The 19230-nt window shown below is 36.0% G+C and overlaps 1 protein-coding gene across 3 annotated transcripts in view; it reads left to right on the top strand.

Moving 5' to 3' along the window:
* Positions 1 to 211: 211 nt before the first annotated feature.
* Positions 212 to 19230, top strand: part of LOC117315760 (hydroxysteroid 11-beta-dehydrogenase 1-like protein) — a 93290-nt gene continuing 74271 nt past the window's right edge. For all 3 annotated transcript variants that reach the window (XM_033870116.1, XM_033870115.1, XM_033870113.1), the window contains exon 1: positions 212 to 340. The gene's annotated coding sequence lies outside the window, so the exon portion shown is untranslated. The remainder of the gene's footprint in view (positions 341 to 19230) is intronic.

Genomic DNA, 19230 nt, shown 5'->3' with positions numbered 1-19230 from the left:
GTGGGGGGTGGCTGACCCCCAGGAACTCCCCCCCCCCCCCCCCCTGGATAGCGGCGACCACGACTAACGCTATGCATTGGAAGACGTTCGGAAGATTTACTCCTAAAAAGGGTATTTACGTTGTCACAGTCCCAGGGTGTGGAGTTACGGTAACGTCTGCTATCATGCGGAGTTTTGTTTACTTTTGAGCCTGGTAGGTGTGTGTGTACATATTATAGTCCTGTCTAAATGAGGAGTCATTGCTATCAAAGTCGCCCGATATCGAGAAGCCCTGAGATGTGACCTTAATTATTTGGATATATAAGTCTGCCGGTGATGTCTACAATACTCAGAGAATAAGGTACGTTTTGTATGTCTGTGCACGTGTGGTCAGCACTAAAACGTCTCTACGGTCAGTTTTTAATGCACAAACATGGGTATGTACCGACACATTTGTTTGTAAAACATATATAGGGAATTTAATATTCTAAACCGTTGAACTGTAGGCCGATATAGACAATGGTTGTTGTGGTTTTTAGCAGAAAGAAAAAACTACGTTGGTTTAAAAAAAGAAGAAAAAAACATTGACCCATTTATAAGCACCAGGCGAAACGTAAGTCTCTGAAGTTCTAACTTCTTACTAAGATCTAAGTTATTTTGACAGCAAGGCAATTTAGCGCTCAACAACAAACGCATGATAAAATTTGATAGAAATCCGAGTCCATGAGAAATTAGTATCCAAACTGTTTGAGAGATATCTGATCGGAAAATTAAAGTTACTGATAGTTGATTTCTGAAATGGTGTTTTCTGGCCATTAAATCGCAATCGAGTACCTTCGTATCTCATACCTATTAAATTTAACAATCTGTAAGCCAGGAGATTTTAAGGATGTGAGCAGCGACCTCAAATTCTTTGCTCCTCGGAAGCGGCTGATGAAAACTCGGACTTGATGGTTTGGTCTGAACAGCTGCCGAAACTAACCTTCGGCTTGTGGATTCATGTCAGATTCATGAATTATTGGTAGTTTTTGGTCGGGAATGAGTTGTCGCCAGAATCATGTTAACGCTACAAATGTCTAAAGTAGTGTTTGATAATGGTGCTAGGGAGGGTGTGGAAAATTCTTTGGAAATTACTCAAATTGTTTTTTTTTTAATTTAAAGATATTTTTTTGTGAATGATGCTTGATTGTCTTCTCAGTGGTGTTACAAATGTGATTTAAAATATAATAAGCATAACAAGGTAATATGTAATTTCTGAGAAAATCATTTTGAAATAATTACATAACAGTTGTCAAATCTCAATAAAAATGTGTTCGTTAATTTTCTGATATCAGACCACAACGCTAGAATGTTAACAATTTACATAAAAGTTCCACACACAAAATGCCAGTCTCAAAATGAATTTCAAAAGCTTGCCAGCAGACATCTTACATATAATCACAAAATAATTGAAAATTTTCTTGAAATAAGATGAACATTAAACGGCTCAAACTCCATGAAACAAAAACTGCATGGTTCAAAACAACATTGATTTTTTTATAGCATCAGTATTTGGTTGCAGAAAAAAAAATTACCAAATAACATAACCTTCTTATTTTTGTGCATCTAATCTCTCAATAATATAGTTTTCATTTAATACCTTGATATTTAAAGTAGGTTTAGGCTTTCCAAACATCTTAAAAAGTTTTTTTTATCCTTTGCATTGGTTTAGATGAATATGAACTTTAGAATATTATGAATATTACCATAATTATGTCCGGAACATCTTTTGGTACATACTAGTCCATATAACTAGAGAAAGTTTTTCCTATCATTGGTAAATTTAAAAATAAGCTTCTAAAATATTTGATTATGCAAAATATGTCCTTGACTCCGGTCCTGGTTTACAGAAATAGAATGAAAAAATATCTTGAATGAATGAATTTTATTTTGTCGACTGCTTCAATCTTCCTGGCATCCTGCTGTTTATCAGTGGAAAAATTACCTATCAGCCTCGCCTTACTCTGTTTTTTTCTGCATTTATATGTAATTTAATGCCTAATTTGTTTGATTAGATGGTTTAAATTTGATTCCTTAATTTGAAATTAGATTTTAACATTTTGCCTGTGAAGCTGACAAGGTGAACATGTCATTGTGCGTTCCATTAACGTGAGGGCACCGTTTGAAATGTAATGGGATAGGTTTGATAAACATTTAATTGGGGACAATGTAAACAAGAAACTTCAGTTTTGACATAGTGTCAACACTAACCAACTTATACAAATTATGTAATTCGAGGTGAATTGACTGACACAATGGCCCTGTTTTAAAGTTTTGGAAAAAAAATGTACGTGGTATCAATGCATCACAAAAATGGGGTCTCAATTAAGCTTATTTTTGTCAGTGTTAAAACCACATACAGTGATGAATTTTTTGTCCTCGGTTAAAACAATATTAGGATTTGCATGTTCATCTGGCTTGTTTCATTCAGCTGAAGGTCCGATGTAGCATGGTCTTAGGCCAACCTTAAAAATATCTTGGTTTGCTGTAACCTGACCAGGGGGTCTTACATATGGGTAGGTGGGTAGGACTGAACATTTTTTTTATTCAGTTCTGAAAACAGATTTTCAACCTTTAATAGGAAAACAAACCAGAATATGGAAATCATTATTTATTTTGTGTTCTTTAACAAAAGAAACACACACCAACCTTATTTGGGTTTGGGATATGTAGTTCGAGACATACATATCCGGAACGGTCAAATCGTTAAAAAACAATGTTTTATTTTCCACATTAAAATTTTTTGAGTCGGCACATTTTTTTCTGGGTCGGAAGGGTTACGCAAAACCAAATAATTATATTTTTATTTTGGCCTGATATACTGAACTTGATTAAGTTAGTTATTTAATTGAATGTCGCTACAAACAGGGTACACCTGTGTCAATGTTTTTTTTCAAACAGTTTAATGATGGATCACTGTTACTTACATTCCATCGCCTATTTCAGGTCAGGATAAATTTCTGCTTAATTAACTACAAAATGGAACATTTCCACCTTGATATGATAGCCTTATCAACTTGAAGCAAAATTAGATATACTTTCATCTCAGATATTTCAAATGAATTTTTACTTAAACTTTAAAATTAGGGTTCAAGAATAGCAATTAAAAAAAAACAGCTGAAATAGTTATATTTTTTAATGTTTGGTAATTTGAAACTGAAGTTCAAATTTGTCAAGCAGACAAATCTTGACAATGCCTGCAATGTGATATACTTTGGAGAATTTTAATTTACCTGATAATTACATCTTTTGAATTGAAAATCAAAAATATTTACATTATATTCTCAATTTGAAAAAAGCTTCTCAACTGCCCCAGTAGATTTAACACAAATATATTTATCATATAATCAGGTTGTTATCCAGTGATTTTGAAATGTAATATTTTTGTATATCTCTTGTGTATCAATATACTGTACCCTGGGACGTTTTTTCATCGGCTATACCTGTCAAAAATCAATTGTGACATCATAATTTGGACAATGATGTGACGTCATTGTCAATGGTGCAACAAAATGATTGTGTCTTCATTTGATGAAGCCTTCAACATTTTCACTTTAAAACATGTTAAAATGTTGGTTTTCTAAGTCATCTGGGGATTTGATAACCATAGTTAATTGTGGAAATTATCACAACATCTTCATTTGATAAAGCCTTCCACATTTTTACTTCAAAACCTGTTAAAATGTTAGTTTTCTATAAGTTATTTGTGGATTTGAAAACCACAATTAGTTGTGGAAATGATCACATTCTGTTGATAAAAACCAATCTTACAGCGTGTAGGTACAACTGTCAAGTTTCTTTACCTATCATTAAAATAAACAATCATCATGTATAAGGTCTGTGACCCTTAGATGTAAAAGTCCTAACCAGGTTACAAAAACAAAATCATTTATTGGAGATGTGTGGTAGTAGGTGGCGATGTGGTATTATAAGGTTGTCGTTAGCTGGGATGACATTTTGTGGTAGTAGGTGGTGGTGTGGTATTATACTGTTGTCGATGGCTGGGATGACATTGTGTGGTACTAGGTGGCGATGTGATATTATAAGGTTGTCGGTGGCTGGGATGACATTTTGTGGTAGTAGATGGTGGTGTGGTATTATAAGGTCGTCGTTGGCTGGGATGACATTGTGTGGTACTAGGTGGCGATGTGATATTATAAGGTTGTCGGTGGCTGGGATGACATTTTGTGGTAGTAGATGGTGGTGTGGTATTATAAGGTCGTCGTTGGCTGGGATGACATTGTGTGGTACTAGGTGGCGATGTGATATTATAAGGTCGTCGATGGCTGGGATGACATTTTGTGGTAGTAGGTGGGGGTGGTGTGGTATTATACTGTCCTCGGTGGCTGGGATGACATTGTGTGGTAGTAGGTGGTGGTGTGGTATTATAAGGTCGTCGATGGCTGGGATGACATTGTGAGGTATTATAAGGTCGTCTATGGCTGGGATGACATTTTGTGGTATTATAAGGTTGTCTATGGCTGGGATGACATTGTGTGGTAGTAGGTGGGAGTGGTGTGGTATTATACTGTCGTCGGTGGCTGGGATGACATTGTGTGATAGTAGGTGGGGGTGTGGTATTATACTGTCGTCGGTGGCTGGGATGACATTGTGTGATAGTAGGTGGGGGTGTGGTATTATACTGTCGTCGATGGCTGGGATGACATTGTGTGGTAGTAGGTGGTGGTGTGGTATTATACTGTCGTCGATGGCTGGGATGACATTGTGTGGTAGTAGGTGGTGGTGTGGTATTATACTGTCGTAGATGGCTGGGATGACATTGTGTGGTAGTAGGTGGGGGTGGTGGTATTATACTGTTGTCTATGGCTGGGATGACATTTTGTGGTATTATAAGGTTGTCGATGGCTGCCTGGGATGACATGGTGTGGTATTATACTGTCGTCGGTGGCTGGGATGACATTGTGTGGTAGTAGGTGGTGGTGTGGTATTATAAGGTCGTCGGTGGCTGGGATGACATTTTGTGGTAGTAGGTGGGAGTGGTGTGGTATTATACTATCGTCGGTGGCTGGAATGACATTTTGTGGTAGTAGGTGGGGTTGGTGTGGTATTATACTGTCGTCAGTGGCTGGGATGACATTTTGTGGTAGTAGGTGGGGGTGGTGTGGTATTATACTGTCGTCGGTGGCTGAGATGACATTGTGTGGTAGTAGGTGGGGGTGTGGTGGTATTATACTGTCGTCGATGGCTGAGATGACATTAGACTTTTGGTGTACTCTAAAGCTGTTACCATTGTATTCTCTACAAGTCAGCTAAAGTTGTTAGCAATTGTAGGTAGATAAAGAAGGATTAGACCTCAGTCGTGCTTCAATAAACCTCACAGGATGTTTCGGTGTGTCGCCTTTGATGTATTCGGTATTGACAATTGCCAATACAGGTAAAAATTCCACAGGTATATGCAGGTATCAACCCTGCTACAATCGTTTCTTAAATACGACAATTTGACAAGGGCTACAAAGGTCGAACAGATCATTCTCATTTACAAAGGTATGGTTCTGCATGAGTGATTTCTGCCAGATTGAAGACAGGTACGGTTTGACAGATAACCATGTCCAGGTGATTAAGGGGTCAAATCGTATTGTTTTTGTTTACACAAATGTCTACAGTATAGATAAATGTTACCATCTACACAATCCACACAGGTAGGTAGCTTACCTGTCAAAACTACCTGTAATATACAGATAAATCAGTTATCTGGAGCACACATACCTTCTACACAGGTAAATTTGTAGATACCTGACTATAATAGAATTTATGTGACGTTACATATATTAATATGTTAGATTTATGAAGAAAAAAAAAAAATAATAAAAAAATAAATAAAAAAAATATCAATAACAGTGTATCAGGAATGTCAGTTTGATGTTAATCTGGCGTCCATTGGAATCCGTTGTCGTTTGCCCGTAGTCCACATTTTCCTTTTGGCCACTAATGATATGCTGTCAATCATGATAATCCTTCTACCAGTACTTTGCGATCATTATTTTGACCAAGGATTGGCAGTATTTTGGGAAAACTAGACTTTTTCTCAAACTTTAATTTACACAAGAGACATAGAGTCGGGAGCTACACTGAAAATGCATTTTTTACTTCTTAGATAAACAGATATTTTATCTGTGATGACTATGATAATGATTTATGGTAATATCTCGTATTTACCTGGTAATATCACAATTATCAATGGCACTGTATCGTGTATCCAGAATACTATATTTATTTTTTAAGTGTGCCTAATGCAAGCTCTAATGATTAAAGGGGTTCAAAGTACACTGTCCTTTTTAGGTAAAAAATGACAAAGACGGCCTAGTTACGAGATACCTATATCAGAACCCTATGATCTATCCTGTATTATCTGTAAGTTACACTGTTAGGTATATACAGTGTTTACTGAAAGATTAGCGGGGTTTTCTCTCAAGTATTTATTAGACGTATCCTGCTTGATAGGAGTCGGAAGCTTTCAGATTGTTGAGATTTTTGTTGAGCAGGTCATAGACCTAAATGTCTCAGAGGAAAATGCTTTAGTTCAGCAATGCTTGGCAAAAAGAATCGGCACATATTTGCGAAAAAGCACACATATTTGCCAAAACCGCACATATTTGCCAAAACCTCTGTCAATCATCGTAAAATTTTCATAAAAATCTTCTTCAGAACCATGAGACGTACAGCCATACCATACTATACCTATAACCATGGTAATGTATGTTTGTCATTCATTTGTATGATGACGCATGTTTGCAGGTTGGATATGAATTCATACACATATATTTATTGACATACATCGTACGTATCTAAAAAGCATCACTGTGCTCCTTAAATGTTAGAGATGGATATTTGTATCTACATGATTTAACAGACAGCATGATCAATTACATCTATTTCGATAAGCCCGCTAGGTCTCGAACCCCGAACCTCCAGCTAAAATGTAAATTTTAATCTTATTGTATTTTCGATGGTTACGTAACTTTGCGTGTCCCTTCAATTATTACAATAGAGAATTAAATTAAATATTTCTTGAAAATTTAACAAAGATGAGTTTGCATTGGTATTGTTTTGAAGTTTAATTCAATATTATTAAGTTTTGTTTACATACAGATTACATGGGAGACCATTAGATGTGACTGTAAACTTAGGTTACCTAGTGCGACCTGTACGAGTTCACCATCACAGATGATACTGGGAGTGCGAATTGATTGTTTTTTTTCGGGGCTGTGCAGGTGTTTTAGAAATAGTAATGTCAGGTATTTCGTGTTTCTGTAAGGTCATTTAGTACAGGAATCTGTAGTAAGTATGTCTTAAAAATCACAATATTTCGGCACAGTTTGGCCTAGCTATTTATATTTAACTGTCTTGTTCCTGATGATTTTAAGTTGAGCTTAGTGGTTCGAAATTTTCTACATCAGCAACCTGGGTGTCTTTCAAAGCTGTCTGTCCAAGTGCTCCTCATCTTCACAACAATTAATTTGGTGGTTTAACCAAAATGTCCATTCTATGTTCTGTATACATGATAGTTGAAGATCTACTCGGATCTTAGTGAGAACCCTTTAATTTGACGATGATTTGATAGGGACGCACAGTTTTCCCAGGGCCTGCTTGAATATATATTCCAGTGTTTGAGGTAGTTCACCTCCACCTGGCCAAGGTCTTTATCCACTGACTGGCAGGGCTTGTGGAGACAAAAAAAAATGAAATAGTTGAATCTGGGTAAAGGTTGGTTCTTTAGAAATGAGTTTCCCATGCATTATTTATGTTGACAAATCGAAACTCTGCCGTATATACTTTATTTGTTTGTCTGGATTTATCGCCCATGAACATCCAGGGTCATTTTGAGTCATGTCTCCTTGTAGTAGTTGGTGACTACCTCACTGAACAATGTACTGGAGGCCTGTCACATGTCATCCAGAGGAATTAGGGTAAAGTGTCTTGTCAAAGGACACAACCATGACAGCACAGACCGGCCAGTTTCTCAGCTTCCCGAGAAACACAAACTGACATGGGTAGGGAGTGTCGAACCACAAACTGACACGGGTAGGGAGCGTCGAACCACAAACTGACATGGGTAGGGAGTGTCGAACCACAAACTGACATGGGTAGGGAGTGTCGAACCACAAACTGACATGGGTAGGGAGTGTCGAACCACAAACTGACATGGGTAGGGAGCGTCGAACCACAAACTGACATGGGTAGGGGGCGTCGAACCACAAACTGACATGGGTAGGGAGCGTCGAAACCAGTCACCTCCGATCTTCACCTGAGGTTACGTGGCTGAACTATTGTGGCTTCTGCAGTAGATACTATACCTTAATTCATGTCAGTTAGTACATAATACACACATATTACTTGTATTTTGCAAAAGAGTTAATTGGCCATGATAGTTCATTTGGTTATAGTGCAGGCCACTATCTTCAGGTACCTGGTTCAACGCTCTCTGCCAGTGTCAGTTTGTGTTAGTCGAGAAACTGAGAAACGGGCCAGTCTGTGCTCTTGTGGTTTTGTCGATACTTCACCCTAATTGCCCTGTATGATATGCAACAGGCCTCCCGTATGTTGTTAAGTGAAGTAGTCACCAACTACTACAAGGGGACTCACCACACCACACAATGACCCTGGTTGTTTATTTGGCAATAAACCCCGCAAACCATCGAATATACAATGTAGAAGAGTAATTTCCCTTAAGACTATATTCAATTAAAATGTTTATTGCCCAATTTTAATTAACATAAGTAATTTTATGGCAATACAAACATCCATTATGGTTCAACAATGTAAGTGAAGTATTAGATTATACTGGATGCAGCCTCTCTTTTCAGTTATAATGGCCGTTTTATGAGTTGACACATTCTTTGTATAATCAGAGTTATTAGTTTACCAAATGGTAATAAGTTTTTCATCTTCAGACAAATTTAATTTAATTGAGATTTCTCTAAGTGGATCATATGAAGGACATTTATAGAAATAACCTTACAAACTTAACAGGCTCTTAAGTGCCTTGAGATGTATACTCTATCTCGCTAACGGTTCCCTTCCTTGGTGGTATTTTACTTGTTATATCAAGTTGAGCTATAGATATATGTCTTATTATAAACTCTCCAATATATGATCTTTGTATGTTAAAACAGATTTGTGATGACAATAATTCTTTTAAATAAACTTCTCAAGCAATGTATGAATCGATGCATGTATGGTAAAACAGATTTTTGGTGCCTGTAATTCTTTTAAATAAATTTTTCAAACAATGTATGATACATGTATGTTAAAACAGATTTTTTAGCTTTATGGATTTGGTGGTCATTGTAGTCATATGGTAAAATAAAGCCAGATGTTCACTATAGACAGCTGGTCACTATAGATAGTTGTTCACTATAGACAGCTGGTCACTATAGACAGTTGTTCACTATAAACAGGTGTTCACTATAGACAGGTGATCACTATAGACAGTTGTTCACTATATACAGTTGTTCACTATAGACAGATGTTCACTATAGACAGGTGTTCACTATAGACAGTTGTTCACTATAGACAGTTGTTCACTATAGACAGCTGGTCACTATATACAGCTGGTCACTATAGACAGTTGTTCACTATAGACAGGTGATCACTATAGACAGTTGTTCACTATATACAGTTGTTCACTATAGACAGATGTTCACTATAGACAGTTGTTCACTATAGACAGTTGTTCACTATAGACAGCTGGTCACTATAGACAGTTGTTCACTATAGACAGATGTTCACTATAGACAGGTGATCACTATAGACAGTTGTTCACTATATACAGTTGTTCACTATAGACAGATGTTCACTATAGACAGGTGTTCACTATAGACAGATGTTCACTATAGACAGGTTTATACTATAGACAGGTATATACTATAGACAGGTATATACTATAGAGAGGTGTATACTATAGACAGGTATATACTATAGAGAGGTATATACTATAGAGAGGTATATACTATAGAGAGGTGTATACTATAGACAGGTGTATACTATAGACAGGTGTATACTACAGACAGGTGTATACTATAGAGAGGTGTATACTATAGACAGGTGTATACTATAGACAGGTGTATACTATAGACAGGTGTATACTATAGACAGGTGTATACTATAGACAGGTGTATACTATAGACAGGTGTATACTATAGACAGGTATATACTATAGACAGGTGTATACTATAGAGATGTGTATACTATAGAGAGGTATATACTATAGACAGGTATATACTATAGAGATGTGTATACTATAGAGAGGTGTATACTATAGACAGGTGTATACTATAGAGAGGTGTATACTATAGACAGGTATATACTATAGACAGGTGTATACTATAGACAGGTGTATACTTTAGACAGGTGTATACTATAGAGAGGTGTATACTATAGAGAGGTGTATACTATAGAGAGGTGTATACTATAGACAGGTGTATACTATAGACAGGTGTATACTATAGACAGGTGTATACTGTTTGTGTTAGTCGAGAAACTGAGAAACGGGCCAGTCTGTGCTCTTGTGGTTTTGTCGATACTTCACCCTAATTGCCCTGTATGATATGCAACAGGCCTCCCGTATGTTGTTAAGTGAAGTAGTCACCAACTACTACAAGGGGACTCACCACACCACACAATGACCCTGGTTGTTTATTTGGCAATAAACCCCGCAAACCATCGAATATACAATGTAGAAGAGTAATTTCCCTTAAGACTATATTCAATTAAAATGTTTATTGCCCAATTTTAATTACATAAGTAATTTTATGGCAATACAAACATCCATTATGGTTCAACAATGTAAGTGAAGTATTAGATTATACTGGATGCAGCCTCTCTTCTCAGTTATAATGGCCGTTTTATGAGTTGACACATTCTTTGTATAATCAGAGTTATTAGTTTACCAAATGGTAATAAGTTTTTCATCTTCAGACAAATTTAATTTAATTGAGATTTCTCTAAGTGGATCATATGAAGGACATTTATAGAAATAACCTTACAAACTTAACAGGCTCTTAAGTGCCTTGAGATGTATACTCTATCTCGCTAACGGTTCCCTTCCTTGGTGGTATTTTACTAGTGGTGCGCCGATCATCGATTATAATCGATTGACGAATCGAATGCACCTTCGATTTCGACCATCGATTTCCGTTTTTCAAGAATCGATCATCGAATGCGCCCGAATCAAGGGAAGTCACTCTAATGTTATAACCTTAGAATAAAGATGGCGGACGGCTGCCTCGTCGTCGACGACTCCGTTGCAATTGCCACTACAACGGATACTGATACAGAGCTTATAATTCGACCACCCGGGGTTGGAAAGGCAAAGTCAAAAGTATGGAATATATATGCATTCCGCAAAATAAAAAAAAGAATGGGGTCCTTCTAGAAAAAACCTTGACATGACGGTCGCTGTTTGCCGCCTTTGTAAGAAATGTTACAAAAATACAAGTTGCTACATTTCGGTATTTGATAGTATTAGATAGTGAAAGACTTATTAAATGACTCCATCTGTTTATTATTTTCGATAATAAGTAGCGCTGGAGGAATCATTTGGTTTCTTAATGATAAGTTTTAGCATATTTTATATATATTAGCTGAGTAATGAGGTATGTTTCTGCTAGGTATAAGGGAAACAGTCCAGCCACATTGCTCAATCCCTGCATACTTATATAATCTCGCAATAGGCAATACACAATCTTTATTCTACAAAGAAGCACATTTTTATTTATATTTTGTAATTGCATACTGTAATATTAATAGATAAATTTATGGTTTACCACAATATTTGAAATTAACATTTATTCACTGAACTGTTAAGTTATGTTTCCAATTTATATTTTTGTTAAATCAAAGAAAGTGGATTTGTTAATTAGTTGTTACTTAATCTGTTGAATAAAACTTTGCTAGTTATAATATTTTTTCTCATAAATAGGTTTCTGAAACTTTCTTCGTCAGTTTTGGAAGTCCCAACTATTTGGCCATTGGTAGACAAATTAAAAGCGCTAATAATTGCATTTTCATGCATGATTAATAAAAAAACAAAAAACAAAAACAACACTGGTAGTCTGGTACAATTACAATGTAAATATCCAATCCAAATAATGGCAATATCCATCAATGAATATTCAATGGGATATAAGCTCTATGGCATCGCATCATTGCTCTTTTGTAATTCTTGATTTTATATGTGTACCTGCTCATATTGTATTCTACTACTTTTGCATCTAGAATTCAACGAACAAAAGTTACAAAGACCATGTAGAAAATGAAAATGTCACTTTATTAACAAAAGTATATAATCATGGACAATTTCATGTTTTATAAACAAATCTGTGAAATCCAGATACTTTTACTGGACTTCATTCTTCTTGGATCATTAATATCTATTTTTTAAGTCATAGCTGTTGACCAAAAGTACAGTTGTAACTTTCTTAATCATTCAATCATACATTCATGTGCACCATCAACTAAGAAATAGGAATAATTACACTTACAAAAGATAATTATTGATACACATTACATAACAAAATGATGATTAATAACTGAAACAAAACACTTGTGATTTAACCGATTATTAATCGGTTGACTACATCGGTTGTCCTATCTGATGCGATCCGATAATCGAAACAGATTTTCAACCGATGTCCCATCACTATATTTTACTTGTTATATCAAGTTGAGCTATAGATATATGTCTTATTATAAACTCTCCAATATATGATCTGTGTATGTTAAAACAGATTTGTGATGACAATAATTCTTTTAAATAAACTTCTCAAGCAATGTATGAATCGATGCATGTATGGTAAAACAGATTTTTGGTGCCTGTAATTCTTTTAAATAAATTTTTCAAACAATGTATGATACATGTATGTTAAAACAGATTTTTTAGCTTTATGGATTTGGTGGTCATTGTAGTCATATGGTAAAATAAAGCCAGATGTTCACTATAGACAGTTGTTCATTATAGACAGTTGTCCACTATAGACAGTTGTTCACTATAGACAGTTGTTCACTATAGACAGTTGTTCACTATAGACAGCTGGTCACTATAGACAGTTGTTCATTATAGACAGTTGTTCACTATAGACAGTTGTTCACTATAGACAGCTGGTCACTATAGACAGTTGTTCACTATAGACAGTTGTTCACTATAGACAGGTGATCACTATAGACAGTTGTTCACTATATACAGTTGTTCACTATAGAGAGATGTTCACTATAGACAGGTGTTCACTATAGACAGGTGTATACTATAGACAGGTATATACTATAGACAGTTATATATACTATAGAGATGTGTATACTATAGAGAGGTGTATACTATAGACAGGTGTATACTATAGACAGGTGTATACTTTAGACAGGTGTATACTATAGACAGGTGTATACTATAGAGAGGTGTATAATTTAGACAGGTGTATACTATAGACAGGTGTATACTACAGACAGGTGTATACTATAGACAGGTGTATACTATATACAGGTGTATACTATAGACAGGTGTATACTTTAGACAGGTGTATACTATAGACAGGTGTATACTATAGAGAGGTGTATACTATAGAGAGGTGTATACTATAGACAGGTGTATACTATAGACAGGTGTATACTTTCGACAGGTGTATACTATAGACAGGTGTATACTATAGAGAGGTATATACTATAGAGAGGTGTATACTATAGAGAGGTGTATACTATAGACAGGTGTATACTATAGACAGGTGTATATTATAGACAGGTGTATACTTTAGACAGGTGTATACTATAGACAGGTGTATACTATAGACAGGTGTATACTATAGACAGGTGTATACTTTAGACAGGTATATACTATAGAGATGTGTATACTATAGACAGGTGTATACTATAGAGAGGTGTATACTATAGACAGGTGTATACTATAGACATGTGTATATTATAGACAGGTGTATACTTTAGACAGGTGTATACTATAGATAGGTGTATACTATAGACAGGTGTATACTATATATAGGTGTATACTATAGAGAGGTATATACTATAGACAGGTGTATACTATAGACAGGTGTATACTATAGAGAGGTACTGTTTATGAAGTGTTCACTGTACATACATAATTATAAACATTGTTATTTAGCCATAGTGATGTAGTCTGTGACTGTCACCATAAACCTGTCACTTATATGATCACCTCAGTTGACAAGGTCAGTCAACCTAGGTTGTCTCCCCTGATTGATAGGACACTTATCATTGACTATTACAGCCTCATTAATTTGCCATCAAATTGCTTTAAGAAATGAATCTGGGCTTTGTTAGAATGACTTGGCTATTTTGTGAAGTGGTGAAGGTTAGCATCAAAGGAAACTACATAAGATAGCTGTATCTTAGTCCTAACAGTCTCTCAGATAGGACTGTTTGTCTTAGTCCTTACAGTCTCAGATAGGACTACTTGTCTTAGTCCTAACAGTCTCTCAGATAGGACTGCTTGTCTTAGTCCTAACAGTCTCTCAGATAGGACTACTTGTCTTAGTCCTAACAGTCTCTCAGATAGGACTGTTTGTCTTAGTCCTAACAGTCTCTCAGATAGGACTGTTTGTCTTAGTCCTAACAGTCTCTCAGATAGGACTACTTGTCTTAGTCCTAACAGTCTCTCAGATAGGACTGCTTGTCTTAGTCGTAACAGTCTCTCAGATAGGACTACTTGTCTTAGTCGTAACAGTCTCTCAGATAGGACTACTTGTCTTAGTCCTAACAGTCTCTCAGATAGGACTACTTGTCTTAGTCCTAACAGTCTCTCAGATATGACTACTTGTCTTAGTCCTAACAGTCTCTCAGATAGGACTACTTGTCTTAGTCCTAACAGTCTCTCAGATAGGACTACTTGTCTTAGTCCTAACAGTCTCTCAGATAGGACTACTTGTCTTAGTCCTAACAGTCACAGATAGGACTACTTGTCTTAGTCCTAACAGTCTCTCAGATAGGACTACCTGTCTTAGTCCTAACAGTCTCTCAGATAGGACTGTTTATCTTAGTCCTAACAGTCTCTCAGATAGGACTGTTTGTCTTAGTCCTAACAGTCTCTCAGATAGGACTGTTTGTCTCAGTCCTAACAGTCTCTCAGATAGGACTGCTTGTCTTAGTTCTAACAGTCTCTCAGATAGGACTACTTGTCTTAGTCCTAACAGTCTCTCAGATAGGACTACTTGTCTTAGTCCTAACAGTCTCTCAGATAGGACTGTTTGTCTTAGTCCTAACAGTCTCTCAGATAGGACTGTTTGTCTTAGTCCTAACAGTCTCTCAGATAGGACTACTTGTCTTAGTCCTAACAGTCTCTCAGATAGGACTGCTTGTCTTAGTCCTAACAGTCTCTCAGATAGGACTGCTTGTCTTAGTCCTAACAGTCTCTCAGATAGGACTGCTTGTCTTAGTCCTAACAGTCTCTCAGATAGGACTGCTTGACTCAGTCCTAACAGTCTCTCAGATAGGACTGCTTGTCTTAGTCCTAACAGTCTCTCAGATAGGACTGTTTGTCTTAGTCCTAACAGTCTCTCAGATAGGACTGCCCGTCTTAGTCCTAACAGTCTCTCAGATAGGACTACTTGTCTTAGTCCTAACAGTCTCTCAGATAGGACTACTTGTCTTAGTCCTAACAGTCTCTCAGATAGGACTGCTTGTCTTAGTCCTAACAGTCACAGATAGGACTGCTTGTCTTAGTCCTAACAGTCTCTCAGATAGGACTGCTTGTCTTAGTCCTAACAGTCTCTCAGATAGGACTACTTGTCTTTGTCCTAACAGTCTCAGATAGGACTGCTTGTCTTAGTCCTAACAGTCTCTCAGATAGGACTACTTGTCTTAGTCCTAACAGTCTCTCAGATAGGACTACTTGTCTTAGTCCTAACAGTCTCTCAGATAGGACTGCTTGTCTTAGTCCTAACAGTCTCTCAGATAGGACTGCCTGTCTTAGTCCTAACATTCTCTCAGATAGGACTGCTTGACTTAGTCCTAACAGTCTCTCAGATAGGACTGTCTGTCTTAGTCCTAACAGTCTCTCAGATAGGACTGTTTGTCTTAGTCCTAACAGTCTCTCAGATAGGACTACCTGTCTCAGATAGGACTGCTTGTCTTAGTCCTAACAGTCTCTCAGATAGGACTACTTGTCTTAGTCCTAACAGTCTCTCAGATAGGACTACTTGTCTTAGTCCTAACAGTCTCTCAGATAGGACTGCTTGTCTTAGTCCTAACAGTCTCTCAGATAGGACTGCCTGTCTTAGTCCTAACATTCTCTCAGATAGGACTGCTTGACTTAGTCCTAACAGTCTCTCAGATAGGACTGTCTGTCTTAGTCCTAACAGTCTCTCAGATAGGACTGTTTGTCTTAGTCCTAACAGTCTCTCAGATAGGACTACCTGTCTCAGATAGGACTGCTTGTCTTAGTCCTAACAGTCTCTCAGATAGGACTGCTTGTCTTAGTCCTAACAGTCTCTCAGATAGGACTGTTTGTCTTAGTCCTAACAGTCTCTCAGATAGGACTACTTGTCTTAGTCCTAACAGTCTCTCAGATAGGACTGCTTAACAGTCTCTCAGATAGGACTACTTGTCTTAGTCCTAACAGTCTCTCAGATAGGACTGTTTGTCTTAGTCCTAACAGTCTCTCAGATAGGACTGTTTGTCTTAGTCCTAACAGTCTCTCAGATAGGACTGCTTGTCTTACATGTAGCCCTAACATTCTCTCAGATAGGACTGCCTTGCCTTTAAATGAATCGGTTGCATTGCCTCAATAGACTTTGTGATTTTCTTTATGAAGTATGATTTGAGCATTAAGATTTTAAAAATACAATGTAGTAACCATTAGGGAAAAATCACTAAATAGTTTTCTTTTAAACATTTGGTTGAAAGAATTTGAGATATGAATATTTGCCTAACACATTACATACAATCTAGCTCTTCATACTTTTGCAGACAGCATATACTTGTCTGATCAAAGATCATCTTTGTATGATGGTCAAATTAGCAACAGATTAAATCTTGTTAGCTTTTCTTCGTACCCTCTTGAAATATGATCAGAAGTTTAAAGTGAGACATAATCAAAATCTCATAAGAGGGAGCACAGAACAAAATTGACTTATCACCCTGTTAAATCACATGTCAATTTATTTTATCTATGGTTAATAAAGATATTTCATTGTATTTATATATGACTAATACTTCATTGTATTTGAATACGACTAATATCTCATTGTATTCGTATATATATGTTTAATGTTTCATTGTATTTAAGCATTACTGTCATTTTTTAAAAATTTTCATCGGGGTATGAAACAAATTTTGTTTGCAAACTATATGAATCCGCTTAGCGGATTCTTTCATACCCTGATGAAACTAAAAAAAAATTGACATCAACATTTATAATTAATTTTTGAAAATGATTTTCTAATTCAAAACATGTTTGATGTACAATTTTACTGGTTTTAAATGGGATTCTTTTTCTCAAATCAATACGCAACGTCAATTGTCGTATTGTGACGTCACATTTTTCGCGCCATTCTCGGAATTTCTTTCATAGAAGAATGAAAAGAATTTTTCGACCAATCACATTTGAAATATTTACCATGAAAACAAAGAAAAATTAATTATTTGTATATATGTTTAATATTTCATTGTATTTGTATGTATGTTTTATATTTCATTGTATTTGTATATAATTCATTATGTTTAATATTTCATTGTATTCGTATATATGTTCAATATTTCATAGTAGTTGTATATTTTTAATAATGATACCAGTGTTTCATTCATGTGAAAATGTAATAGTGATGAGTTTAAAATTCGTTGGGTAGGTAATTACAGTGTTAAGATATTGGGTAATGTTTATACCCAAACAATCTAAGATCCGCAGTGTTATTATAATTAGAGGCTGTGTACCGTTTTATCTTGAATACCAGGCTCATAGTTGAGCTCCTTCACAGAAGTTTTACAGCAAAAAAACAGTGTAAATATCTCATTTATCGTTGACTCCTAATGCTCCTGGTATCTGAAGGCTAAAGTGATTGATTTTTGAAGATAAGATAAAAGAAACATGGTGTTTTACGGAAGTTTTTTCTTCTTTTCTTTCATATATTGCTTATCTACCATCAATACAACACAGCGTACACTTGTACAGGGAGCTTTCGAGTCAAGGCGAACAGTTACTGTATTTTATATGGGTATGAAAGCCGTCAATTTTCCCGATACAATACCTTATCACTACCGAACATCTGACGGCTGGTCGGGTCTAATGATAACTGAAAAACTACGATCTCTATAATCGCAAAAAGTCGATAGCCGGTCAACCATGGCTCTGTGACCTCCAATGTGTGATGGGGTCATTCGGTACAAGGGGCGGTTTTACACATTCTTGAAAACCCAATTACCAGCCATATTAATACATTTACAACTTAGAATCGCCAAGTCGGCCCCAGAATTATTAAACAACTCCTAACATAAAAAAATGTGTTTAGAAACTCATACACGAAATCTGCTAAAGGTACGTTTTCTTTTTCATTCTTCAAGCTTGTAAAACACATTGTATGCGTGAGGAAAACTCTCTTTATTAAATTGACTTGGCCAGTGTTTGCGCTCGTTGACTGAAAAGAAATTATAACAATTCGTTGAACTTTACTACCGATAATGTATCAGGATTTCTAAAGGAAAACAAGAGTGAAACTTGGGGCTGGATTTAAATTGATTTGACACCATCTTGATGGCACGTGTGACTTGCTATCGTTGGAATTAACACAAATGAGCTGCAATTTACACCTAACTGTAAGTCAACATTCATTTTCAAACTAATCTCAATATATTTTTCAAACTATTTGCTACATTTGGTATTGATTTTCTTCATCAAATTTATGTTTACTCAAATTTGATGTCAAAACTTTTATGTTGTTTTCTTACTACATGTATATTGAAAGACCTCTGTGTATGTATCATATAAAGGTCTCTGTTTCTTTTCTTTCTTTTTTTCAATCATGTGGTGTATTTTGGAGACAATGTCTTGTGTTGTAAATGAATGTTTAGCTGTTTATTTTCTACTTTAGTTCACATTGTATTCAAATGATTCAGTTCTGATAACATATTTCAATTGTAATAATTTTACAAATGTAAGGTAAGGATTTAAATTAAAAAAAAGTAAGTTTTGATAAATAACATAAAAAATGTGTTCCCTCAGTAGCATGGTATACA

The sequence above is a fragment of the Pecten maximus genome, chromosome 17 (assembly GCF_902652985.1).
Source record: "Pecten maximus chromosome 17, xPecMax1.1, whole genome shotgun sequence".
Classification (NCBI taxonomy): Eukaryota; Metazoa; Mollusca; class Bivalvia; order Pectinida; family Pectinidae; genus Pecten; species Pecten maximus.
This window is presented reverse-complemented; position numbering and strand designations above follow the sequence as displayed.